A 9,277-nucleotide genomic window follows, 5' to 3' on the forward strand; every position below is an offset into this window, starting at 1 on the left:
ACTTACAGTCATGATGTTGGGTGTGGTAGATTAGGCAGAATCTTTTAATCTTCCCCTCACTTTGGTGGCAGTAGACTCTGCTAAAGCGTTTGACCAGGTTCGCTGGCCGTACCTCTGGGAGTCGCTAGGAAATGTTGGATTCCCCATATATGTAATAAAAGCGGTACAGTTACTTTAAAGTGCACCTAGAGCTAGACTCTTAGTCAATAGGGAGTTAACAGATTAGTTCAGCATTATGCGGGGAACAAGGCAGGGATGCCCGCTGTTCCCTTTCCTATTTAATACCTATATTGAACCTTTTGCAGCCCTAATCAGACAAGATCTCTCAATTCTTCCATTCAGACATAAAAACTTTGAGGTAAAATTACCCAGAGGTTGGCCGATCTTCCTGTGGACAGTTGGAGGAAGATTAGTCAGGAAGTTGGAAGGTTACTGATTAGATGGGCCAACTCCCTCTCAACTTATACGGCAGGGTAAATTTGATTAAAATGATTATACTCCCATAAATTACTTTTCTTTTTAATAATATACCCCTTCCTTTTGACAAAAATGAGGTAGCAAAACTCCAGGGCAAGATTGGAAGTTTTATTTGGGCCTCAAAGAATGCAGGTATATCTTGGAAAAGGCTGAGGAGAAAGTTAGAGAAGGGGGGACTAGTCCTTCCTGATCTATGGGTCTACACACATGTTAGTGATTTTGTTGATGGACAGGAGCAGTTCCTCTTTAAGTATGGTGATCCAAAGTTTAAAAATTGGGACTATCATATTATTCAGATCATGCATTAATCTGGGGTTCTCCTGGCACCCCAGCATGTTTAGATGATCAACTCAGCCTACCACTGAAACATGCGGGTATCTCCTGTTAGTGGGATTTAAAAAAGGTGTTGACTTGATCACTTGGGAAACCTTGTCATCATGTACCCATGGATAATTAACTAGATTCAAATACTATCAATTGTCAGCTTGGTGGGCTGGACAACAGTGGGATGATCAGAAGGATGATGCCTGGTTAATTGAAGCCATGAAAATTGGGAGTATCAACAAAGAGGTGGCTTTGTGGTGTTGAATCCTGATTGAAGCAGACGATTATATGAAACAGGATATTCAAAAGCTTTGGAGTAACGATGTCGAAAATATTGATCTGAGCGATGTTTGGTTGAGCTCCTTTTTACTGCTTCGTGAGACTGTTAAGGCTGCATATCTTAAGCGAAATCACCTTTTCACTCTTTATCGGGTTTATTGGTCTCCGGCAAAACTCACAAAATTCTCTGGAAGTTAGTATGTCCGTTCGAGGTGTCAAGATCACTCAACGAATGATTATCATATGTTCTTAACTTGCCCTGCAATCACCACATTTTGGATCGATCTTTGTGAATTTTTGTCAGAGGTAACAAGAATTCAGATAGATGTGACCCCTGTACTTATATTTTTTGGATTAGAGCGGGAAAGTACTTTTGCCTCAAACAAAATTGTGGCAAAATTGATTTTCTACGTTGTTTTATTGGGAAGACGAGAGATCTGTAAAGCCTGGAAGTCGGCTGTTCCACCTCTCTTTTCTGAGTGTAAAAACAGTATCATATATATTAGACAACAAGACATGGCATGTGATCCTAGAAGTCGGGAAAAGATATGGGCTATGTTGGTTGATTGGTGCCAGAGGAATGGTGTCCAATGATTACGCCAATAAACAGCTGTCGGTCCTGGTCCCCTTTCTTTGGCATCTTTAGTATGTCATGTGTAAGAGGGGTTGGAGTGGAAACAGCGGAATTTCTTGTGTGGAAAGACTCTAATTCCCATCCGGTCCCAGTAAAGGGAAAAAGTGAGTATCGCCAACAAGTTAATCTGCAGAATGAGGACCAAAGCAATAATGAACCATAGATGAAAGTTTGAACAGAATGAACATATGATATAAATCTTACCTTAACTGCAAACAATGCTCTTTTACAGATCCATAATGTGGGGCTGGCAGCCAAAGGAGGTGTGCTGTACTGGGTTGGGCCTACTTTTCAAATGGACAAAATAAACATTAAAACTTCTTGCTTGTCCATGAGTCCAAGCAATATGCTCTGGGTGTTGTGTTACATTATCTATAAAGTGAACAACTCACCTGTAAGGGTATCCTGGTACTTAACAGGAGCTGTATAGGTTGAGCCAAGGTCTGGTTAGGTGAAGAGCCAAGTCTTCAGTTTTGTGAGGAATTCAAGAACTGAGGAGGCAGCTTCGATGTGCTAGGGTAGGTCGTTCCAGGCTTTAGAAGCAACGTAGGGGACGGCACCTCCACCAACTGTGGTTCTGCGTATGCAGGGAATTTGTGCAAGTGTGAGTTTGGCTGAGCGGAAGTGTCTGATAGGATTGCGGAAGCTTGTGCTGTTGAGGTACATGGGGTCAATGCTGTATAAGGCTTTGCTTGTGTGTGTGAGAGGAGTTCGAATAGTGCTCGTTTGTGGATTAGGAGTCAGTGGAGGTCTTTGAAATGAGTGGTGATGTGAGGATAGAGTAGGAGGGTGGGAGTGAGTCTGGACTATGAATTTGGTATGGTCGGAAGTGTTCTGGTCATTTGAGCATTGATTCCAGCATAGAATGTATTGTTGTAGTCCCGCTTGCTGGTGAGAAGGACTTTGGTGACAGTTCTGTGAGTGTTGCTGGGGAGCCATTTGAAGATTTTCTTGAGCATCGTGGTCACACAGAAGCAGGAGATGGAGCATAAGTTCACTTGGCCAGTCATGATGAGTTGGCCGTCTATTACTAATCTGTGCTGGTTAGTGTGAGTTGGCAGGACGAGAGTAGGCCCAATGTTGGCAGGCGATCAGGTGGAATTCCAGAGCGTGGTGTCTTTTCCAAAGATTACTACTTCCATCTTGTCCGTGTGGAGCTTTGTGCAATTGTTTTTTGTCTATCTGGTGACTTCGGTCATGATGACATAGAAATTGGCCCGGGTGTTAGGTGTCTTGTCAAAAGGGAGAGTGTGAGCTGGTTGTCATCAGCTTAAGATATACAATATTAATTCTGTGAGCGCAGAGAATGCTGGCGAGTGGGGGACATTTAGACATTGAACATAGTTGAGCTGATCGAGGATGCTTGTGGAACTCTGCAGATGAGTTTGACTGCGTTCAAGGTCAAAGGGGCCAGGCTGCCTGGTTTGGTGTGGTCTGTCAGGAAAGAGCAAATCCAGTGATGTGCTGGGCCTTGGATGCCAGCTTTATGCAGTCATTGGATAAGGAATACGAGGGTGGGAGATTTTGTTGAAGAAAGCAGAAAGATCCAGTAGGTTGAGTGCCACCGTGTCACCTCTGTCCATGATAATCCGGATGTCATCCATGGTCTTGATGAGAGTCTCTGTACTGTGGGTGGGAATGAATCTTGACTGAGTGGTGTTGAGGAGGTGGTTGTCGGTGTGATGGATGGACGAGTGATGGGAATTCCCCACCCATGCCATTTATAGCTTAGGTGACCATGCGCTACAAAAATCTGTGAAACAAATAAATAAGATATCAGAATTCAAGCAGCTTATTGTTCTAGTTTGTGAAGTTGGCACTAAGGCTACACATATCCAACAATCTAAACAAGGTTTTGGCAGTGGGTCAATTCAGAATCTTCATAAAACAGTGCAGCTGGAGAGTGCCTGAAATTATTGGCCAATGCCTCGAAACTGTCTTCTAAATTGCTATAAAATGATTTGATTCATCTTGGCTGAAAGCCTATTGGTCCTTATGTAGTTATTAGATGATGTTTTGCTCATACTAAAAGAAGACTGCTAGGCAATCAACAGTGGTAGGGAGAGTCTGGTTGAGTTGTGAAGGATGGTGGTTTGGGATGGACTTCCCACTGGTGCAGCACCGAGGGACTACTAAGAGAAAGGGGACAGGAGTCCCAGAACATCACTTCAGGCAGGGTACTGCCCTAGAGTCAACAAGAGGGTTAGTAAAGGGCTATGGGAGCGGGTGAACAGGAAGGTGAGATGCCGGAAGGGTGGAAATAGGAGAAAATACGGATTTCCACAAGTACTGTGGTGTAAAAGAAGAGACACAGACAAAACCCATGGTGAATTTCGCACTGACTGTCAAACTGGTTAGATAATAAAGTATGGGCAAACAAGTTACCTGCAATATTAAAGGTTTAAACAACATCAGGAAAAAAAGGGTCATTGGGGCTTGGCTTTGAAGCGTTATCCATCAATTGCTATTTTACAAGAAGCACATATGACACCACAAACAAATATTATTTAAAATAGGTTGGTCCAGGTTTTTATCTCTCCGCATTTGTAGCTAGTAGAGAGGATGCAATACTTTTTAGATTCGGGTTGGGAGTGGAAATAATTGTTTCCAGGTAAAACCGACAAAATAGATGGGGGATGGACCTTAATTAGCTTGGAGGGTAAAAGATATGTAGTGCTGCAATATTAGAGGCCAAATATGGGGCATCCTGCTCAATATTACAACCTCTTATTAGACCTGACCAACTTGTGTGCTGCACGCATATTCAGAGGTGACTATAACTGTGCAAATAGCACAATTAGAATCCTTCAATCTTTAGAGGCCTCAGGCCAAGTCTGAAACCTTTCAAGCTGTTGTACGTTCCAATGAGAAGCTTGGATTAAGCGATATCTGTTGCCCAGTGTTAGACCTTACATCCTTGGCGTGGGTCTCCCTTCCATTTTTGACGGATTGCCTCCTCTGTTTTGTTATGTTTTTGCTGGTTGTATGTTATGGGCCCTGTGTCACTGCTAATTAGTGCCACTTTGCAAGTGCTCCCTATGTTAAATTGATGTACTAATTGGTTATTCCATGATTGGCTTATTGAGCTACTGTCAGCCCCTAGTACAGTGCACCATGTGTGCCCAGGGCTTGTAGATCAGATGCTGCTGGTGGGCTTGCAGCACTGGTTGTGCCACCCACAGAAGAAGCTTGTAAACTGTGTCTCAAGCCCGCCACTGCAGGGCCTATGGGTAGTCTGTGACTACCATGTCGACTTGGCCAAGGGTACCCCTTGCCAGTCCCTAAACCTTCCCTTTGCTTCATATTAGACACCCCTATCGTAGGCCCAAGGGAAGGGTGCATTGCAAGTATAAGGTAGGACATGCTCTGATGTGTGTAGCATGTCCTAATAGTGAATTACAGCTATTTTCGTTTTCCACTATTGAAGGCTACCTGTTCTCATAGGCCAGAATGGGCAGTTAAGATTGTTACATTCCTACAATTCTAACTGACTCAGGGAACATGGTGGAAATTCAAATTTAGTATGCCTGTACTCAGAATAATAAAATACATATTTTAGTAAAGTTTATTTTAATATCCTATGTTTGGAAATATAACTTTTAGAAAGTAGGTATTTGCTTGCCTAACCATTTGAGCCCGCCTCTGCTGACTTGTGTATTCCTTGTCTGGGTTTGTGTGTGACAGGGCTGGGGAAATTCCAGGAGACAGGCTGGGGCAGCCCAGTGGTGAATAGAGAGATCAGCACCTAGATGGGAGGGAGGTGTGCACCTGGGACCTGAATAGGGCTAGGCCTTCCCGCCACAATGCTGGCTCCACCTCCTGTGGCTTGTCTGACGTCTCTGCCCTGCACTGTGAAAGGAGAAGGGGAATCATGTCAACAGAGTGCTCCAGAGCTGCATCTTCCCTCCCCTGTGCTGGCTCCACCTCTTGTGGGGCGTCTGATGTTTCTGCCCTGCACAGTGAAAGGAAGAGAAGAGTCCTGTAAACAAAGTGCTCAGGAACTGGTTTGAACTAGGCAGAGGCCTCTCTGCCTTCAGAGAACAAAGGATTTGGGGTATAAATATTGGGACCCAGTCCCACAGACTTTAGATCACTTCTGGAACAAGAAACCTTTCTGCCAAGGAGAAGAACCAAGGAAGCTGCAGGAGTTTGGACTGCCCCTCTGCCAGTGTGCTGTTTGCTGGGTTGGCCTGCTGTGGTAGCCTCATTGCCAAGGGAAAGGAGAAGGAACATTTTAAGGACTTTCAATTATCTACAGAATATTCTCCAAGGGCTTGAACTGTGCTTGCCTCCTGCTGAAGTCTCAGGGCCAAAATACTTCACCTCCAGCTCCCTCCTGAATTTCCTTGCTGGGAATTCTGACTCCAGTCACTTGTGTGCAGCTGGAAGCTGGAAACGCGACGCATCGAGAGAAGCGTATCGCCGCAGCAGCTGAGATCATCGCAACGCCGGAGAAGCGAGCCTTCGCAGCATCTCCCTGGAAGCTTGTGTTCATCAAAGCTGCCTGCCGCCGCATCACCGGAGAAGCGTGTCGCAGGGCCTGTCGCGGCTCCAAAGTACAGAGTCATTGCAAGGCTGCCAGGGCGTCATCGCATCGTCATCGCATCGCCGCATCAAGGGCGCCATCTTCTCACATCGCAACTGGATCATCTCATCGCATCAAGGCGCCATCTTGCGCACCGCAACGGGCCCGCAGAACGAGAATCCACCCATCACCTCCGCACCGGTAAGAAGCACGTCGCATCCCCTACTCTGCACAAGCATTCAGACACGACGCATCATCTCCCCCGGATCACGGAACCGACGCATCTCCCCTTTTGCGAGCCTTTTGTTTACTTTGCTTCACGCATCAAAGTACTCGGTTGAGAACTATGCCGCATTTATCATCAACTTGAACTAAGAGACTTTAATCATCTTTTAAGTAATCTGTAGTATTGTGGATTTTTGTCGTTTGTGGTCTTGTGTTTAAGTCTATATAAAGAATACTTATTTTTATAAAACCTGTGTTGTGTCCAATTGTAGTGTTTTCACTTTATTACTGTGTATATTCAGAAATGCTTAACACACTGCCTCTGAGATAAGCCTGTCTGCTCGTGCCAAGCTACCAAGGGGGTGAGCAGGGGTTATTAAGGAGTGTAATCCCTTAGTGTTGTTTGTGTTATTATTCGTAGTTGACGCGTGTGCTCGCGCGCGCGTGTCAACTAGGAATAATACTCTCTTGGTGTGTTGTCTTTTGAAACACTGCCATGTGTGTGTTGGGCTGCTGTGTGTCGCGTGTGTGGCTGGAAGGCATCGCGTGTCTTGTGGTTTGAAGATCGGGTGGAAGAAGGGAGGCATTGAGGGTGACAGTTAGCAGCATGAGAGATGGGACCCCCTCAGAGAGTTATTTGTGACCAAGGAACAGAGGGGAGGAGAAAAATATCACTGTAAGAAAAATGTTCCTTCAATGGCCATGAACTTCAAATGTCGGTATACATCCTATTCATTTGAATACGGTGACAAAATTATTCTAGGCAATTTTTATTTTATCATTATTTTTATTCTTATTTCATATGATTTCTCATTAAATTTCTAAAAAAGACAATTCATCATGAATACATTTTTAAAGTGGGTATTTTTTCTTTTTTTAAACAAATACAAATTATTATCACAAAATTAGTTGTAAATATATACGATATTGTAAGACACAAATAATTTAAGAAAACACCACCTGATATCAAACACCCAACTCAAATCGCTGACACTCACACATACATACTACAGTCAAACCACACCATCAAAGGAAAAAGGGAAAGCTGAGTTTCAGTTGGCAAGGTCAAAATGCCAATACTAGGGTCTCAAAAGACAATTCGAAACCCTTGCACCAGGTTGACGCGCGTTTCGGCGGCTCTATGCCACCTTCCTCAGGACCTTTTTTCTTTTATGATTCACCTCAAAGATATCAGGGGACAGTAAAAGCAGAGAGTTCCTATTTCTTTGATACTATCTTCATAAGAGATGACCGATTAGGAAACAGGATATATGTAAAAAAGCACCAGTTCTTAGTGCAATAAATGGTACGGTGATAGCGGTTAATCAGATCTCCATGGTGGCAGTTGTCTGTTCTTCCGTAAACCAGGCTGGCTCCTAGATGGTTGGTGATTACCACACTTATGTGACCCGAGTAAGGTTATGAGATGATTCCTGAAATAACGGAGCTTGTTCTATTCATGCACGATATTTATCACTTCCGGGAGAATACTGTCTTGGAGAGTATTTTTAAAAAGGCTTTTAACGCCGCTCGCTTTTCTTCGGTCATCCGAGCGTCTTACGTCACAGAGTCTACTCTCCTCTACCTTCGAAATTTGAGGGTGACAGTTTACAGGCTTTCAGATGCTGGACGCAGACGATGTTACATGCTGAATCAAGAGTTCATCAATCCGGATTTGGTGGATTTGTTTCTTCTTTCATATTATTCCAGGAAGGAGTAATTTATTACACCTTGTCCTGACTTAGAAGTAAGGGTCCCTATTTGGACAAAGGTGATAACCATTGCCAACTAGAGACCCCCGGATCTAACACCCAAAAACCCTGATATTTCCGATTTCACTTTATTACTGGAAAATTTAAAAGAACTTCAGAATAGTTTATCCCTTAATCTTGCATTTAAAGTGTAATCACAAAGTGTTTAGGATTCCAATTCGTCTTTCACATCATTTAGTCACCATGTTGCAACATGCGATTTCCTTTTTTTCTTCGAAATAAATGATTTTTCTGGCTTATATTTAACACATATAACAAATTCTTCAACAGAATTTCTTGCACACTGAACTTCTTTACATACACGTGGACAAATACAAGAAACATCCCAATTCTGCAAGTTGATTATGAACCTTGTAGTTTTTTCAGCTTGTTAGAAATAATATGTATAATAAAACGTATATATCAGAACAGCAAATCAGTCAAAATCCCCCGTCCATCCATCACTCAGCCATTCTCAACCCCTTTGTATAAAAGTTATCATTTCCCCGCATGCTGTTGTACTATGTTACGTCAATCTCATGACACGTTTTGTTCCCCTCGGCCCTTCCTTACAACACAGCTTCAACTTCAGCATCCTACAGCTCCTCTGAGGAGCTTAAGTCTCAGATCCCCGATTCATGCAGTAGTTTTGGAAAACGTGCAGGTCCCAGGCAGATTCTGCCTTATTGGTTGATTTAAATGTGAAACCGGGACCAGATCCATTCAAACGTTGCTACTCTGTCTCAAACAAGGGCAGTTCGTTTTTCCATGGCATATATTGATCAGACCTCAATCTACCATATTTGGATTGGGATGTAAGTATTTGATGGTCACTGTTGGGCTATGGTTAGTTTATCACCCACCAATAAGTGTTTGATGAGTTTCCCGTCCAGTGTTGTCAACAGGTAGTCTAAATCGTCCCTGTTCTCCCAAAACCAGAGGATCAAGTCTGAGAACCAGGCCAATTATTTCTTTGATGGGAACAGTTAAATCCCCCCAGTATATCTGGACCAATTTGCAAAACCACCACATTTGGATGAAATGAGCGACATGTAATTTCTA

The sequence above is a fragment of the Lissotriton vulgaris genome, chromosome 6 (assembly GCF_964263255.1).
Source record: "Lissotriton vulgaris chromosome 6, aLisVul1.2, whole genome shotgun sequence".
In the NCBI taxonomy this organism is placed as follows: domain Eukaryota; kingdom Metazoa; phylum Chordata; class Amphibia; order Caudata; family Salamandridae; genus Lissotriton; species Lissotriton vulgaris.